Source organism: Tachypleus tridentatus, chromosome 12, assembly GCF_004210375.1.
Source record: "Tachypleus tridentatus isolate NWPU-2018 chromosome 12, ASM421037v1, whole genome shotgun sequence".
Lineage (NCBI taxonomy): Eukaryota > Metazoa > Arthropoda > Merostomata > Xiphosura > Limulidae > Tachypleus > Tachypleus tridentatus.
The window spans coordinates 25,129,529-25,149,536 of record NC_134836.1 but is presented as its reverse complement, the minus strand read 5'-3'; the positions used below and the strand labels follow the sequence as shown (position 1 = coordinate 25,149,536).

The window sequence follows — 20,008 nt, the reverse complement described above, 5'->3', positions numbered from 1 at the left end:
CTAATTTCTTATGTCTTCTTTGTTGGTTTACTCCACCGGAAAAATCATCTCAGATCTTCTGTTTTTTTTTTTAATGAATTGTTTGATGTCATAGGATTGAGTGCGCTGTTTAGTTATTCTTGATCATACGTTATGTCGTTCCTCGTGTGTATGTCCAATATCCATACACAGTATATCCTGTTTTATTTTGTTGTTGTTGTTTTATGGGGGTTGAATGGGGGAAAGGTCAAATATTGTTAACACAAGTAGATACGAAACAAATTTTGATTAAGTACAAAGTTGCCCAATGGGTAGTCTGAACTGTACTATGATAACCTCGTGGATCGAGCCCTAATTTTACTGGCATGTGTTCTCAAGCCAAATGTTGAACCATCCGGAGTTCCGCACCAGGTCACATGATATGAGATAAACATATTTTCATTTTTGTTTATTTGCGGCTCTCTCACGGAATTTACCAGAAGTAAAACTAAACTATATTGATACTGAAACTTTTTGATACACAACGCTGTCTTGTTTCGTAACAAATAGTAATGTCTTCTTATTGTGTGACGTTAAAGTTGTTTACCGTTCACAAAAATGTACAATACGTCATCGCCCTTCCCATCGTGTCTCAGTACATTGGCGATTCGTGCAGAAGAAGTATCTGATACAGACAGGGATCCCAGGATTAGCGGGATTAACTGAACAGTTGATGACATGATCCCTTCAAGAATTTTTTCTTTAGTGTGTTATTCATATGGGGGGGTTCTGTAACAGACAAAAATAATGGTTATACACGCAGTATGTTGTATACAAACTCTATAAAGCCAGTATCTAGACATACCAGTAATTCCAAAATTAAGAAAAAGAAGTGAAAAATAAAACCAATAATCACTAGATCAGAAAAAAACCTTTGACACAAAATTTGTAATATCATAAAGATTCACATTATTATATGATCAATTGATATTTCACTCCAGAGAGTTAGCAGTAAGTTTATCGACTTACAACGCTAAACTTTGAGGTTTGATTTCCCATTATGGACAAAGCGTAGATAGTTTTGCGTTAAAGCAGACAAACAATAAGTTAATAAGTAAATTACATAATTACGTATTTAGAAAGACTGAGAATGTCGTACATTCAACTAGTCCTTAACACAAAATATGGCACATCAAAGTATGTGTGTGTCATACAAATGTTATCGTCTGCTATTTTGAAGACTACTAACTTTGTCAGAATTTCTTGTACACAAAAGCAGAAACAAGTAATCAAGATGAGGAACAGACGCTATACAGAGAAGAAATAAACAACTTGTATAAAGGAGGTAAAGAGAGGAGAGAAACAAATGCAGCAACGAGGTAAAACAGAGACTTTGTAGAATGGAGAAGAAACAACTTGGTAAAACAGAGAGTTGAGGGAAAAACGTGTATAATCGAGGTAAAAGAGATACTATGTATAGGGGTGAGGAACCAACTTGTAGCAATGAGGTAAAACAGACATTGTGTAGACGAGATAGGAAACAACTTCTATATCAACTGGATAAAACATACATTATACACAGGAAAGAGCAAGAAATATTTTATATCTACGAAGCAAAAGAGACATTACGTAGAGGGAAGAGGAAACAGTTTGTAGCCATGAGGAGAAACAGACACCATGTACGTGGTAGAGGAAACAACCTGTAGCAACAACGTTAAAGACACACTATGGAGAGGGGAGAGGTCAGAATTTGTAGCAAAGAGGTAAAAGACACTTTGTGGAGAGGAGATACACAACTTGTCGAAACGAGATAAAAAATACACTATATAAAGGGGAGAGGAAACAACTTGTAGCTATAAGGTAAAACAAACCCCAACGAGGTAAAAAGAGATACTATGTAGCGAGAAGAGGAACCAGTTTGAGTTATCAAACAATTAGAAAAACACTGTGTAGAGGGGGAAGGAAAAACAACAACTTGTGTTTCCTGAAGGTAAAAGAGGGATCATGTACAGGGGAGAGAAAACAACTTATAACAAAATGTCAAAAGACACTTAGTAGTGGGGAGAGGAAACGGTAATTGGTATTAACGAGGTAAAAGAGACATTTTGTAGACGGGAGAAGAAACCACTTCTAGTAACAAAGTTAAAAAGAGACATTTTGTGGCGGGAAGAGGAAACAAAATTTGTAGAAAACATCTTGTAGCAACGAGGTGAAATAAACACTATGTTAAGAGAAGAGGACGCACAGAACCATGAATTTTAGTGGAGACGAAACCAACAAAATCAAGGATTCATATCACATTCAAATATAACATACGTATAACGCAGTAAGGAACAAGTCATAATATCACTTACGTATAACACAGTAAGGAACAAGTTATAATATCACTTACGTATAACGCAGTAAGGAACAAGTTATAATATCACTCACGTATAACGCAGTAAGGAACAAGTTATAATATCACTCACGTATAACGCAGTAAGGAACAAGTCATAATATTACTTACGTACGTACAGTAAAAAAATATACAGTTTTTCTTTTTTGTACTAATTGACAGAGTCGTCAGTCACGTGGTCACGGCTAGTAACCTACTTAACAACTTAACTTGTGCTGTGGTTTGGGCAACATCTAGTATGCTGTGAGAGAGACATGGCGGTTTTATTGACTTCAAACTGTAAACCAGAGCAGAGAGGAATTTTACGATCTCTTGCTAGTATCCTTCAAAATAGAAGTTGTATTTGTTAACATAATAGGACCATTATGTGTTTATTGAGTGGAAGATTGTTGGGTACGCTTTGGAGTCATGACGCCACAAGGTAATGATATGCAAGATATATCTTAATCGTCAATGAGTGTTTGATAATTTACGGCAACAAGTTCAATTAGTACCGAAACAACATTAATTTTTACTATCAGTTAAATTAATAATTTCTCAAAAGAAAAAGACAGAAAGATAGAGAGCTGAAATTATTCTCTTGGCAGTTTTTAAAATAAGACGGTATTTTATTTTTACTGTCATATGCTTCAGTTAACACGTCAACCGGTAGGAGATACAACTAACTCAGTCACAGGTTAACATAGCACATAAATGTCATACATGTACAGTTCAGTAAATAACAAGACATAGTCAACTGAGCCCTTATTTATCTTACAGTAAAATAAAAGCCTGTATCAACTAAGTTTTAGTATTATTCATGCCACAGTAAAATATGACACCGAATCATGTAAGTTATTGTATCATTTACGTGACAGTAAAAGCCCGGATCAACTACATTCTAATATAATTTACGTCATAGTAAAAGTCCAGGCCCGGCATGGCCATGCGCGTTAAGGCGTGCGACTTGTAATCCGAGGGTCGCGGGTTCGCGCCCGCGTCGCGCCAAACATGCTCGCCCTCCCAGCCGTGGGGACGTTATAATGTGACGGTTAATCCCACTTTTCGTTGATAAAAGAGTAACCCAAGAGTTGGCGGTGGATGGTGATGACCAGCTGCCTTCCCTCTAGTTTTACACTGCTAAATTAGGGACGGCTAGCACAGATAGCCTTCGAGTAGCTTTGTGCGAAATTCCAAAAACAAACAAACAACAAACAGTAAAAGTCCAACATTTTCAGTCATACACAAGACAACATTCGCGACTAGGTCTAACGATAGATATACACAGATCAGTAAAAAAAAAGCAAATCTAAAAATTAAGGGTTAAAGTAGAAAACAGAGGATCAAACCGACTTCTGCTTAAGTTTAATGTCTTCTCTTTTTTTTTATTGCTTTTGCCCATGTTTCTACGTCCTTCCTAAAGTTATATTGTTCACCCCCACCAGGGGTATTTTATTAGTTAAGATAAGCCTTGGTGCAATGGTCGATCGTACAGGTCTACTATATTAATAAAGCCACTTTTACGGTACAATGAATAACATGTTAATTTCAGGTGATTAAGTTACTGTATTCAGTGTATGACAGCACATGTTATAATTATATTGACAGAAAGAAGAACGTGCAGCTGGTATAGTGATGGAAGTACAAGAAGAGCGTGAGATTTCTCCCCACCAGGAGCCACTGACTTGGTGTTTTGTTGTAACTTCTCGCTTGAGTTACTTTATTCATGATGCAAAACCGTGAAGTTAGTCGCCAGAAATAAAGAGTGTTAAAGAATACCGGCCCAGGTGTGATGGCGAGGAATAGGAGTAAGCTAAAAAAAAACCAACAAAGTCAACACTAAGACACTGATTAGTAAAGTCACAGAAAACGGCTCAAATACACGTGGACTTAGATATTGGTGAGAAAACACTCACGCGCCAGGAATCTTCTTGAAGATATGACCATTTTCAATAGGAATGTTGCTAACAAGCTTTTACATAGGATATATTTGTAATTATGAACTAATAAAACAAAGTGAGAAGGAAAATAATCTGAACTAAAGTAGAAAACTATAGGAGAAAAAAATATATATCGAGTATATAACTCATATGTCATCTCAATATTTTCATATTTATTTTTAAATTAACTCTATGATTTCAACATTTCGCTTATAGACCTATAGTAAGATTAACAGACAAAAATTATTTCATAATATAAAATTACTTACTTACACACTAAACCAACCAGTTTGTTAACACTCTGAAGGAGTGGATTACTTACATACCAAATCAGCTCATTTGTTAACATTCTGAAAGGACTGGTTAGTTACACACTAAACCATCTGACTCGTTAAAACTCTACGCGAACAGATTAGTTTACACATTAAACGAAGTGATTTGTTAACATTCTGCATGAGAACGGACTAATTACACATTAAACAAGCTGATTTGTTAACACTTTTAACGAGATGAACATTGAAGGTCATGGGTAGGTTACATTTAATCTAATATTTAATTAGTTTAGATATATGTATTTTCTTTATTCATTTACACTGGCTACTATAATTGCAGCCCCTGTTGCTTGGTTACGACTTGAAGTTACGGTATCGAAGTTCTAGTACGTGCCTTGGTAGCTTCCAGATACCAGCCAATAAATACAGGTGCAAAGGGTACACAAGTGTGGAACAGAGGTATTGTGTTCATGGACACAAGAGACGGAAACAATCTTATCCAAAAACTTGAAGACAGCCGGTAAACGGATATGAATCAGCTAGCTAAAAGAAGAAAAAGGAAGAATGACATTGTATAGGTTTACAATTTTCACTGTCTTAGTCTGAAACACTAGAAAACTGGATAATGGAATGGGTTTAATGTTCCATGAAATAGAAATCAGTTCTCTGGATCCAAAGAGGACAAAGGTTTGAATTGGTGTGAAAGGCTTTTTATGGAACAGTGGTTTCGCCTAGTCATCATTATATCTCTCCTATTATTCGCTGTCACAACACTGACTACTATTCTCTCTTTCTGTTTTTGTTTTGTTTTTCTAATTGTTACGGTTGGCAGCAGAGCAAGAATTGTTCAGAAAATTACCGTCCTATTTACAATCCAAGTCAAGCGTAGAAATATATATACATGTGCAGAAAAGTTCACATGAGCAGAAAATGATAAGGTCTTGACACATTTACACACTTTCCCTCCGTCAAACAAACAAGTTTTTGATAAAGTTTGTCATCATGGTTTTAGTGGCTCACGCGATAACTGATGAAGTGTGTCATCATGTGCCATGTTGTTTATAAATTGAAGAACGTTACAATATTTCATCATATTGCTTCAGAAGGTTTGCACTGAGTTGCATCAGGGTAATTAACACAAAGCCATCCCTAATTTTGAACTAGAATGAGATAAATTACACAAATACAAAGTGTGGAGTGAGATTTTACGGCAATGATACTTGAACCATGAATTTTCTAGCTTACAGTTCGAGCACGCTAACCACTATGACTGGTCCCTAGCGGTATCAAGTTGTTACATAATAGCCTAGTAAAGGAGTAACTTTGGTTGAAGTTACTTTATTATATTTACAACCTTCTACCTGGTACCTGATTGCAACTACTAATTCAGTCGAATTAAGTCAGGCTAACTATAGTTTTGGGGAGATTTTCATTTACTTTAATTCCAAACAAAAGCATTTTAGAAACCAGTATTTATTGGGTACATAACGCGCCAAATATATATACGATTGTTTTATTCATTAACAATAACGAGCAAAGTCCTTCAGTTAGCATCATCAGTAAGGACTTCCGATGGTTATATATATTAAACGACTGGGTGGATGTCACACCTTTAATGATAATTCTTATAAGTAGTGAAATTTAAAGATTTAATATGTCTCTCGTAGAAATTAGGCTTACTAATTCGACATCCATCTGTACATGTTTTCACTATAAACCATCCTGTAGTAATGTTACTATTTAATTTAGTTTAATCAATAATGTTAGCGTTTGACTTGATTTCACCTGTAACGGTCCTGTGGTTATCAAAATGTTTTATTTATATCAGCTAGTTTCATCAGTGATCGTCCTGTGGTTATGAAACTGTTTGATCTGTGTCGTCTGGTTTCATCAGTAATAGTTGTGGTTATATTAGTATTTTATCTGTGTCTTCTGGTTTCATCAGTAATAGTTGTGGTTATATTAGTATTTTATCTGTGTCTTCTGGTTTCATCAGTAATTGTTCTGTGTCTTCTGGTTTCATCAGTAATTATTCTGTGGTTATGATACTATTTGATCTGTATCATCTGGTTTCATTAGTAATTGTTATCTGGTTATGATGCTATTTGATCTGTATCATCTGGTTTCATCAGTAATTGTTCTGTGGTTATGATAGTATTTGATCTGTATTATCTGGTTTCACCAACAATGATAGAATTTGATCTGTTTAATCTGTTTTCATCAGTAACGGTCCTATAATTATGGTAGCACTTGATCTGTGTCATCTGGTTTCACCAACAATAATCCTGTGCTTATGATAGTGTCTGATTTGGTTTCATCAAGAATGATCTTGTGGCTTTCACAGTGTTTGTGTGGTGTGTAAAACATTCTTGCGGATTTAACCATTTGCCAAATTCATAACCTATACTCTGCCGATAGTGGAAGTGAAAATTAAACGATGTTTTGATTTCTAATGAGCTCGTTTACAACAAATTATACAGTTAACACACCTGAATAAAATACTGTTAGTTCTAATTACGCCATGTATGATTGTTAGTTTACAACCTAATTTTTAACTGCTGGTCATTATATGAATGACAGATTATCAACTGCCCCACCAGTCACGCGGTTACTATCAGCTAGATAACGGGATAGACTATAGTGTTTGTAAAGCTTCTAAAGTGAAGAATGTTGAGCGTTATATCGATACTCGAACCTTGGGCCCAGCGATCCGGAGTCTGGAACGCTATTTACTAACCAAAACAACGTGACAAACAAAAATAATACATAAAACTTCTGTGACAACATTCTAAAATCGTTGGAGAATATCGTTTTGATTATTAATCCTAATGTAGTAGTTTCTCCATAGTGACTATGCTATAAAACTTTAAAATGCACTCCAAAGCCATTGTGTAATGAGTTGTGAAGATGATTTTTCGAAGTCAAACTAACATAGAGTTTTAGATAACTAATTCTAAACCATGAAAGCTATTTTACCACTAACAATCCCTCTCAGGTTTTGTCCGAGAACTGATTAAGACTTCAATGCTACGCTACAATCTTGGTTTTAGATATCAGTAATGGCGGCTTCTTCTGTCGCTATCCGTGGGAACTCGGAAGTCCACAGGCACAGTCATTACCCGCCTCCAACTCTTTCCAATGAAAAGACTCAGATTTCATACAATGAAAGAGTCGCACTTGAGCCATCTATAACAACAGTTTCTATGGAAACAGTTGCCAATTCCTCGTGGATACTGCACGTGCAACGTGATCAAGCGCTTTAGGCTTTCACCATAATATAGTCAGTCATCAAGCAGTCGTTCATGATGCGGAAAGTGGTTGACTTTGGCCGTACCTGAAACAAGTAGGCATAATAATGCTTGCATTTTCTGGAATAGTCCGCGAGAGTTTTCTTGTACGTTACGGATTAGGTTTTAGTTTCGATTTACATGCGATCAACGCTTTAGAGTATGTTATATACAGGAAATTGGAAAATAAACTTATAAACGGAACACAATTTATGAGACGTGGGCTAAACAACCAAGTCACAGGTATAGTTTTCACAAGGTTAAAACTAATGACCAGATTGAGCAATCACAACGTTTTGTCTGGCTCCTGTAACAGAATAACAGGATTTTCCACGGACCGTGTCCAACAGCATTACGCCTCGAACCTCAACAAAATGTTAGTGTGGTATAAAATAGTTCATGTGAACAGTTTTTTTCTTATAGTAAAGCCACATTGGGCTATCTGCTCAGCCCACCGAGGGGAATCGAACCCCTGATTTTAGTGTTGTAAATCCGGAGACATACCGCTGTACCAGTGGGGGGCCCATGTAAACGGACTTTAATACACAATTAATTCATATGCGTCAGAAACAAATCAAGCTATACCATGCATTGTAAACACACAGATAACTCAAACAATATTAAGAAGAATAAGGAAACAGACAATACATTGTTTAACACAATAGAAAAAGGATACAATTAAACCTACACTGTGCAGAGTAAATACACAAATAACTAAAAAAAATACCTAGAAGAATAAGAAAACAGACAAGATAATATCTAAACTAGTAAAGACACTAGCAAGTCAACCTATACCATACAGTGCCATAAAAAGGAGAACAAAACAGACAATACACTCTTTAGCCTGCAGATTACAGATACAACTCACTCTTCACCTTGCATAGTACGGACACAAGTCCCTCTTTACCCTGCAGAGTACGGACACAAGTCCCTCTTAACCCTGCAGAGTACAGACACAAGTCCATCTTTACCCTGCAGAGTACGGACACAAGTCCCTCTTAACCCTGCAGAGTACAGACACAAGTCCATCTTTACCCTGCAGAGTACGGACACAAGTCCCTCTTAACCCTGCAGAGTACAGACACAAGTCCCTCTTAACCCTGCAGAGTACAGACACAAGTCCCTCTTTACCCTGCAGAGGACGAACACAAGTCCCTCTTAACCCTGCAGAGTACAGACACAAGTCCATCTTTACCCTGCAGAGTACGGACACAAGTCCCTCTTTATTCTGCAGAGTACGGACACAAGTCCCTCTTTACCTTGCATAGTACGGACACAAGTCCCTCTTAACCCTGCAGAGTACGGACACAAGTCCCTCTTTACCCTGCAGAGTACGGACACAAGTCCCTCTTTACCCTGCAGAGTACGGACACAAGTCCCTCTTTACCCTGCAGAGTACGGACACAAGTCCCTCTTAACCCTGCAGAGTACGGACACAAGTCCCTCTTTACCCTGCAGAGTACGGACACAAGTCCCTCTTTACCCTGCATAGTACGGACACAAGTCCCTCTTTACCCTGCAGAGTACAGACACAAGTCGCTCTTAACCCTGCAGAGTACAGACACAAGTCACTCTTTACCCTGCAGAGGACGGACACAAGTCCCTCTTAACCCTGCAGAGTACAGACACAAGTCCCTCTTAACCCTGCAGAATACGGACACAAGTCACTCTCTACCTTGTTCAGTGTGAACATAAGTTATTCTTTACTCTGTACAGCATAGATACAAACAATTCACTCTTTATGTTTCACACTTGAGGTACAAGCAATTCACACTTTACTCTGCACAACGTAAACAGAAACAATTCACTCTTTACTCTTCACAGTAAAGGTACAAACAATTTACACTTTACTCTGCACAACATAAACAGAAACGATACACTCTTTACTCTGTACAGCACAGATACAAACAATTCACTGTTTCCTCTGCACTGTATATACACAAAGAAGTCACTCGTTATCCTGTAGAAACATACATGCATGTTACAGTTGTTTCTCAAATAAATCTCTTAAAATACCGCATATAATTCATCACTGGAATAGTAACTATGCATTTGTTGTAGGTAAGATATTTGTTGTTAGGCAACGGTTTTTAACCTAATTTATTCTGGAATCTGTATATTCACATGTTCTTTGATATTTTTTCAAGCGTTACGTTTATTTCCAGTGAGCTAATTAAGCGTCTTGAATGTGGTTCTAAACTACTATTTTATCTCGTGTCAAAATCTCACTCAAGAGTTTTTTTTGTTGGTTTCTGTTTTTGTTTGTTTGTTGTTGTTATGTTGGCAAACGAGAGAGAAGGGTCAACGTGAAATCTCAGATATCCGATTATCTAGCGAAAATTAAAATATTTTTATTTCTTCATGGAGTATAAAAAAAGTTTCTCTAAATTAAACACCTTTAGAACTATATACGTGTAAAATGTAATAACAACAACAGTAAAAGCCCGTGCATAGGTGGAAAAAACAACATTAAATCTTTGTTGCCTCAAGTCAGTAATGAATGCCGAGAAAAACTATCTTCACCAAACATTTGGTTCCAAACCCTAAGAAAAAAAACTACAATCAAATAGTTCTTATTTCCATTTAATACCAAACCACATAATATTAATTTATTATATCACTATCACCCCAAGATACCCACACCGAACCAACTAATCTTAAATGATTATAACACTGTCACCCCAAGATACCTATACCAACTCAAATAATTCTTAATTTGATATATCACCGTCACCCCGAGACACCTGTACCAAAGTAAGTAACCATTCATTTAGTATCCCATTTCAAACCAAGTAATCCTTCATTAAACGTTTCGCAATCACTCCAAACGAAATAATTATTTTCGTATATTCTCAAAATCTTCATTTGATGACTAGTTATATTTGTCCTCATGGATTACAACATGTGAATCATCGAGTTTCAACTACCATCATGTCAGCAGGTAGTGGTTCTGCTTCTGAGCTAATGCTGGCAAGTAATGTGCTACTTCTCTACCACTACTGACAAACAACAGTCCACAACTTTCCGCTACTTACAACTGATGATTCAATTTCTCACTTACTATTCATAAAAACGCTTATACGCTTCACCTATTACTTACAAATTTTGATTTTATTATCCACTAACAATTCACAAATAATAAATTATTCCTAATTTAAATAAACATTTACTGCTCACCTACTGCTTATTACCCACTGTTGACAAATAAAACCTATTTATCACCCACTACCTATAACTATTGGTTCTATTTCCACCCACTACTAAGAAATGATGGTTCTACTTTTCATCCACATTGCTGACAAATAATAGGTTTCTGCTCACCCATTACTTACAAAAAATGGTTCTATTCTCATTCATTACTTACAAATAATGGTTCTATTCCTCACCCACTAGTGGCAAATAATGGTTCTATTCTCATTCATTACTTACAAATAATGGTTCTATTCTCATTCATTACTTACAAATAATTGTTCTATTCTCATTCATTACTTACAAATAATGGTTCTATTCTTCACGCACTACTAACAAATAATGGTTCTACTTCTTATCCACAACTGGCAAATAATAGTTCTATTTGTCATCCACTACTGAAAAGTAATAATTCTATTTCTCACCCATTACTTACAAATAATGGTTCTGGTTCTATTTCTCACCCACCGCTAACAGTTAATAGATTATTGTTCACTGGTGATAAGTTAAGTTTTACTAACTACCTCTTCTGAAAAAAAAAAAAAAAATCCCAAACCAACATCTTATGAATAATTCCAAAAGTTATTACATCATTTCACTTCCTACTCGTGAGTTAGAAGTCACCACCCACTTCTACAAATATATTCATAACACGCTACGTATTAATGTTTCGCTTCGTAAGACACTAGGAGACCTTGTCTGAAGTTGTTTTTTTCATAAATATTGAACAGTCCCGGAGACGAAAAGAACAAAACAAAACTGGTCCTGTTAACAAATCTCTGCATTGTTTCCACACACCTCTAGCGGTTATTTAGAAAGGTGGAGCGTAAGAAATATGGCGTTCACTCATCTAGCCATTCTCTCTTGATGAAAATACTCCATGTATCGGCGTCATCATCCACCTGTCGGCGCCACTAAACCTGCTCTCACGTCAGGCAAGATGAACTGTTAAGAGCGAAACGTTCCCGAGCTGTAGTACTGTTGTACACTGTAAAGCATTATTATACTCTAGTAATTCTTGAAGCGTCGAGTCTACCTGGCCCCCACTAAAGCAAGAGATATAGTTCTACAGATAAGCCTTAATCTCTAAGCAATGAACTGATCTATAACCTCTCGTAAAGTTCCATTTTAATTATTGTTTCCAATAATTACTCGTCTTCTATAAACTACGAAAATCGTCCACGATTGTAACACGTACGGACATTACAATCCTTATAAATTATATAAATACCTGGTACATGTACCGACAGAACAATCCTTATAAATTATATAAATACCTGGTACATGTACCGACAGAACAATCCTTATAAATTATATAAATACCTGGTATATGTACAGACAGAACAATCCTTATAAATTATATAAATACCTGGTACATGTACAGACATAACAATCCTTATAAATTATATAAATACCTGGTACATGTACGGACAGAACAATCCTTATAAATTTATAAATACCTGGTACATGTACGGACAGAACAATCCTTATAAATTATATAAATACCTGGTACATGTACCGACAGAACAATCCTTATAAATTATATAAATACCTGGTACATGTACAGACAGAACAATCCTTATAAATTATATAAATACCTGGTTCATGTATGGACAGAACAATCCTTATAAATTATATAAATACCTGGTTCATGTATGGACAGAACCATTTCTATGAATTGTATAAATACCTGGTTCATGTATGGACAGAACCATTTCTATGAATTGTATAAATAAATGTATATGTTTGGCAGTTTCCGTTTTCTGAAAGTTTACTTCATATATTTCGCGATTCCTCAATTCGATAAGCCTAGTTATTACACATAACATCGTCCTTTGAAAACCTTTGCTTTATTGGGGAAAGAATTAGAGCAAATAAAAAAAAAGACAGCTTATCTTCTAAAGATATGGTAAGATATGGAGTTATATCTAGACAAGTGATTGTGCAAACAGTGTGATCTTGCGTTTTAATTAAATCTTTCAAACACGTGCACTCTACAAAGAACGACAGCTTATGAGATATGGCTTTAGATAAATCAAAACAAATAGCATTTACAATGCAAAAAAACAAAAACAAAATCAGCTTTAGTTATCAGTAAATTTATTTAATACCATAGGCTTGTTTGTAATTAAGCACAAAGCTACACAATGGGCTATCTGGGTTTTGCCCTCCACGGGTACCGAAGCCCGGTTTATAGCGGTGTGAGTCCTGTTACGTATCATAATTTATTTCGGACGAGTCTCCGATTTATTATGTTACGTATTATGATTTCAAATAGACGAAAATTTTAACTTTACTTTAGAAGTTAATTAAATATTAATGTGTATCAACTTTATGATATTTACCAACAAGATTGATACACACAAATTTCTTTCTTAACACAAATATATTTTAACATACAAATAATAATACAGTTTATAATAACTGTTGTTACGAATATTTACTAAAATATTAGTTTATTTTACAAGAATTTTACAAACTTACAAACAATATTCAGTCTTTTATATGGTCTGCAACTGAATATTTAATCAACGGCCCAGGTTCACGAGGCACAAATTACTTTTATGTCGATACACAGATACACTTAGTTGGCGGGGATGATAGCTAGCTGTATTCTTGTTTGGACTAATGCGGTTTATAATCTTATTTTTCCTGTAAAAATACTAACGTCAGAAGCTAATTTGTTGAAGTTAAAAAGGCTGTAATGTTCAAAATCTATAAACATTCCTCTTCCAATTCTGTAGTTTTCCGATTAATAGGCATTAATGATAATTATAGCTTCCCCGGTTTATAGGATACTGACTGTAACAAACTAATACATGTTTCTGTATTCTGTCTCCCGGCGTTTTGTGATAACTTTCTTTTATATAATCACAGGAGATTCTCGAACATTCAAAAATGTTCGAAGACATGTGAACAACATATTGTTTATTCTTGCTCTCGGGAATCTTCTACAAATTTGGAGAACGGGTGTAACTTGCGCAATACACATCCAACAATATACGTCACATGCGTCAAACTGAAACGATAAATTCGTCACAGTCCGGAAACATATCGCTGTGTCACTGGGGGACAATACCGTAAGTTTATTTCAGATATTCGCGCAAGGCTAAAAAAGAACTATCTGTTCTTAGTTTTAAATTGACACACCAGAGTAGAGACATCTAGTTAAGTCTTGGGCAATTACAATCAAACAGTGGCATTTGGCTGTCACCCCTCGAGTGTGATTTCTTTTCTTGAAACGAGTTGTGAACCATGAATGCTCAAATCACGTTCTGTACGTCGACTACTCGACCACCTTTGTTGTTGTTTTTTTGTACAGGAATTGTTTCCTGGGTGAAATGTGTTACATAACACCAGTTTTCAATACTACCCTTCGATCAAAAAGATACCGTTCTCAATCGTTAAGATCAGAACGAATTATTTTAATAATAGGATATATAATATCCGTCACGATTAATAACCACAACCTAATCTTTGGATATTTTAATTAATGAAAACAAATTTAATACTGCTGCATATTAATATTGAAGTAGTGTCAGTTCAGGTGAATTATTCACTTGAAACTGTTAACCAACGACCGTTTCGAAAGTGATTTGTTTGGAAGATCTGAAGCAATGAGTTAAAGTAAAACTTCGGTTAGCAATAAAATCCTGACATAATCACAAGTGCAAAGTCACCTCGCTGATAATGTTATAGGGATTACACACAAAACACAGTGGAAGTGAACTTAATTCATTACTCGGGAACAATGGTATCAAGAAGATAGGCAACCGCAAAACGATTCTACTAGTATATCAATCTGAATATCATTATAATGCTATCATCAAGGAGACATACAATTTCAACATGATCCTAATACTGTCGTCATGGAAACATATAATCTCGACATGACTCAAAAAATTTCATAATGGAGACAGGTAATCCCAATATTATTCTAATAGTATCATTAGGGAAACATGTAATCCCAATATTACTCTAATAGTATCATTAGGGAAACATGTAATCCCAATATTACTCTAATAGTATCATTAGGGAAACATGTAATCCCAATATTACTCTAATAGTATCATTAGGGAAACATGTAATCCCAATATTACTCTAATAGTATCATTAAGGAAACATGGAATCCTTATATTACTCTAATAGTATCATTAGGGAAACATGTAATCCCAATATTACTCTAATAGTATCATTAGGGAAACATGTAATCCCAATATTACTCTAATAGTATCATTAAAGAAACATGGAATCCTTATATTACTCTAATCGTATCATTAGGGAAAAGTAATACCAATATTACTCTAATCGTATCATTAGGGAAAAGTAATACCAATATTATTCTAATACCGCCATCAAGGAGACATACAATTCTACCAGGTCTCTAATAGTATAATAGGGAAGACATTTAATCTTGATATTACCCTAACAATATAATCGGGAAACGCGACTCTAATATTATCATCAGGGAGACACACAATCTTGATATATTTCTAAAATTCATAAACTATTTTGATATTTTAGGCCTTTCACAACATACAATAGATAATTGGTTTGGTAGAAAATTCTTTAGAATTGAGGTCACGTTAGTTTGCGTAACTTTCACAATGCTGTCTTTCTAATAAAACTTTTTTTCGTTCTTGAATTCTTGAAGTTGAAGACGGAAACAAACTATAATTAATTACAGCTTGCACGCATGCGTCACCTTGAGTAACTGATGCGATGTGATAACATGTTTAGAAATGTCTGCCTGACTTGGAGGGGGAGGGGTTGTTGATAGTGGCACAAGGAGATAGAAAATTAATTTGGACTTGAATATCTTGCATCAAAATGCGTATTATGCTGGTTTCCTATGACGAAAGTGTTACTTAGATAAAAGTTGTGTATAATAAATAAGTAAATTCAAAGAAATACTTAATTTTCCAGGAGTAAATTGAAAATAATTAAACATATCAAAAATAAATTCATGCAGAAATAAATACTGTCAGCACTGTGCTTTTACTTTTCAAAAGTATTTACAGTCGTAACCTTGACATCGAGTCGAATACAAGCAAATTTTCATGTGTTAACTCACCCACAGAGGCTATTCACGGGTCGAGCGTAGCCAAGTCCAGAATATTAGTCAGGAGTTTTGGGTTTGCACAAAACACCAACAACAAGAAAAAAAAAAACATATACACCTGGGCTTTAGGTGTGTAATAGGAGCCGTAGCCAAATCCCGAAATTTTATGGTAGGTGTTGTTGATAGACTCAAGACTACTTGTTCAAAAACTGGGGGCCGAAGCTTGGCATCCCTTCTCGCTGGACTTCTTCTGGTCTGTTCATATAAGAAACGTATTACCACAAGTACAAGAAATAACGCATTAGATGTCCGCCACTGATATTTATTATGTTTTAATAGCATATATATATATATATATATATATATAGAACGATCCTAATAGAAATTTATCAAAATTAATAAATTATAATTGTTTGAATTATCTGTTTTAACTATTATGCTAACTACACGATCGAAATTAACACATTTCTATTGTTTATATTACCTCTTTCAATTATTATTTATGTTATTAAGATTGCATACGCAGTAAATGTTATTTTCCGTGTCCCCCTCTAACGGCAAGAAAACAAACGATCCAATTGTTTGTCGTACAAAATGCTAGACTGATAACAATATTATATTTATGTAAAATAGTCTGAAATAAACGAAATAATAATCTTCAAAATTAATTACAAATTCTCGGGACAATGCAAAATATTCAGATCCAGATTTCGGCAAACTACTTATTATTTTGTTAATATTTTATATTTTAAAATATTATTAGTAATTGCAGTTATACAAGGACACATTTTTCTGTTCTAAATACACTATGTGTATCATATGGCATGGCCAGGCGATGAGAGTCCTTAACTCGCACTCTGAGAATCTCAGGCTTGAATCTCTGTTGCACCAAACATGCTCATCCTTTCAGCCGTGGTGGCGTTATAATGTTACGGTCAATCCCACTATTCGTTGGTAAAAGAGTAGTCCAAGAGTTGGCGGTGGGTGGTGATGACTAGCTGCCTTCCCTCTAATCTTACACTGCTAAATTAGGGACGGCTAGCACAGATAGCCCTCGAGTAGCTTTGTGCAGAGTTCAAAAACAAACAAATCAAAGTTATGGTGTTTATTTCATGGGAACTCTCGCTAAGACATCGGTAAAACATTTCTATTCTAAAGTTATGGTATACGTCACAAGGTAATACTCACTAAGACAGAAACACAGCCTTCCCATATTAGTTGTTTATGACATGGTAATTAATTCCCGCTAAAACAGATACACAACCTTCTTATTCTGAAGTTCTAGAAGTATGACCTTTCAATTAACAACTGAAACACTTCCTCTTGTGTGTTGTACATCTGAAGAAACAATTCTGCAAGTGAAGGATTTTGTCAGTAGTTCCTAGTAATATGTTCTTCTGCAGTTACAATTAAAATATCTTGTACTTTGTTTAATTAATCTGTTCTGAGTAAACAGTTATCTCATTAATCCTTTGATTACTTCGAGACGTCCATCAGAGAGGTTGTTGATGTTTCTAGACTAGTTGACCTGACAATGCTATAATTCATGGGTAGTGTTTTAACTTGTTCACATGCAAATTTACTTAAATGAATTGTTATCGTGAACTGTATAGCTACATTTAAAGATGTACCTCTTTTTTACTTGAAACTAATCAATTCGTATGTCCTCATCCACTATGGCATCAGTAAATTGACCACATGCGAGCGAAGCCATCATTTCACGTGAAGCATACAGACGAGTCATTAAACAAGTCTTTTCATATCTTCCTCATGTTCATTTGAGGTCTTTTTCTCTTTTCTCTTCTTAACCTGATTCTGAACTTTGTTTTGAAAACTTCCTTCTGGTGTGTCAGTCTAAACCTGATGGATAAGGCAGCCACCAGTTGGTAGTTGTTGCAGCTTTCAGCTGAAATATTATTAATGTTGTTAGCCTGATCCTTTTACAAGGGTACCAAGATGAAATGCTTGTTTGTACAATTCTATCCATACCGTTTGAAAACTGTTTCAAGCTGAGCCTTTTACGCTTTTATTGTAGTCTCTCAATTGGTGACGTTGTTGAGCAGGCCAGCTAAATTCTGGAACTACATAAGCTGGTGTAGTCCAAGAAAGTCATTCAGCTATAAGTAGTATTGTATTAGTGATAACAGATTTAGTCCAAATTCGTTCTAGTATTCCCTATATTAATTATGTTTTAGATTGAATTTCTTAAGCAAATGCGGACACAGTTGTGGTTGGTTTGATCCTTGTAGTATCCTGTTCAGTTTCTGTATGTTTTACCCTGCCCTTGAAGTTTTGTATTTAAATGTGGTTGATTTGTTTTTTCATTTGCCCCAATTCTGTTTCCAGATGCTTAATCCAGTAGTTGATGTTCTTTTGTACTTAGGTGTGTTTAGTTTGGTCTTTGCATTTGTCAGTTCAGTTTCCAGTTGTTTTATACTGTCGTTGAAATCATTTTGTACTTAATTATTGTTGGTTTGATCCTTGTAGTTGCCAGTTCTGTTTCCAGATTTTTTTTTTTTTATTATCGTCGAAGTTCTTTCGTAATTAGCTATTGTTGGTTTGATTCCTGCAATTGCCAGGTCAGTTTCGTCGATTCTTTTATACTTGGGTGTGATTGTTTTGATCCTCGTATCTTTTCACTGTTTCATCATTTGACTTCGAATACATGTCATCATCTTGAAGTTCAGTCTGATATCTATCTTATTTTCACCAAAATAATCAACCCCGCTTCTGATACTAATACTGTAATTTTTTCTTGTTTGTTTGTTGGACTCTTTGTACCATTAGGTAAACGTAGAGAAAAGTCCACCCATTTTATGAAATGGAAGGCGTTTTATTTCTTGTATCACAGGTTCTTTAAGTTCACAGAGCAATAAGTAAGAATTTAACAGTCACTTGTTAATTTCCTTTCGTCTATAAACTAATGTTGCATCTGGCCTTTAACAACAAATGAAAAGTTTTATGTATGATTTTAAACTGTTTATGCTATAGCTATCTTCTATATTTTTATTGTCAATTTCACTTTTGACAAAAATATATTCCAATACAGAAGTAGTTTAAGGATACAGGTGGTATCTAATTACTAGGATGAACGACGTTTGTGTTAAAAGACTTGGGCGCCTTATAAGAACGACAGCCAATCTTTTAATGTGCATGGTCGTGAGTATTAGGGTAGTGCTGACTAACTGTCTGCAAGTTGGTCATTAGTTCATAATTAGGAATAGCAAGAGATAGCCATAAATACAAAATACGGCTATAAACCCTCTACTATACTTTTCAAATGACTACACTGCGCCATCTAGTGGAAAAGCGGTATTTCTGCAGGCTCGCACTGGTGGAAACAGTTTCAATACTCGTGGTTGGCAGAGCACAGATAGCTCATTGGGAAGCTTTGTGCTAAACTTACAAACAACCATACAAACAGATTAAACTTTGAAATGAATATTTTTTAAAACTCAAGAAAATCTTTGGGCCTTTAAACAACCTACCAATCATTGGTAGCATAAAATATTGAAGTTGATTTAATGTTAGCTGATAAACTAGGTATGACATAAAATATGCTGTATTGCAGAACGTTCGAAAGTTAAACTTAGACACCACCTCAATGCTAACTGCTGGTAGTATCTGGATTGGTAAAACGAATAAAAGATTACAAAGCTGTATGTTTTACGTATTTATAAGTTTGTAACTTGATCTTATATTGTATGTCCCAGCTAACGAACAAAAAGGTACAACTGAATATTTAAAAACAAAATCTGTTCTTACCCAAAAGAATCTGGATATATATCATCCTTTTTTTTGCAGTGCCAAGTATAAGACGGTGAGGGAATGTTACGTTAATAATACTTAGACTAATGATAGACGGTTTTGGAGCATGCGCGAAAAAAAATGACAAAAGCTAAATAAAGATAAGGATTCTAGTAATA

General features: G+C 35.2%; 1 long non-coding RNA gene across 1 annotated transcript; it reads left to right on the top strand.

The window, feature by feature from the left end:
- The first annotated feature begins 2,549 nt into the window (after positions 1 to 2,549).
- Positions 2,550 to 4,108, top strand: LOC143235248 (uncharacterized). Its single transcript, XR_013018985.1, has 2 exons — positions 2,550 to 2,774; positions 3,941 to 4,108. It is a non-coding gene; the product is annotated as an uncharacterized LOC143235248 (long non-coding RNA).
- Positions 4,109 to 20,008: the final 15,900 nt, after the last annotated feature.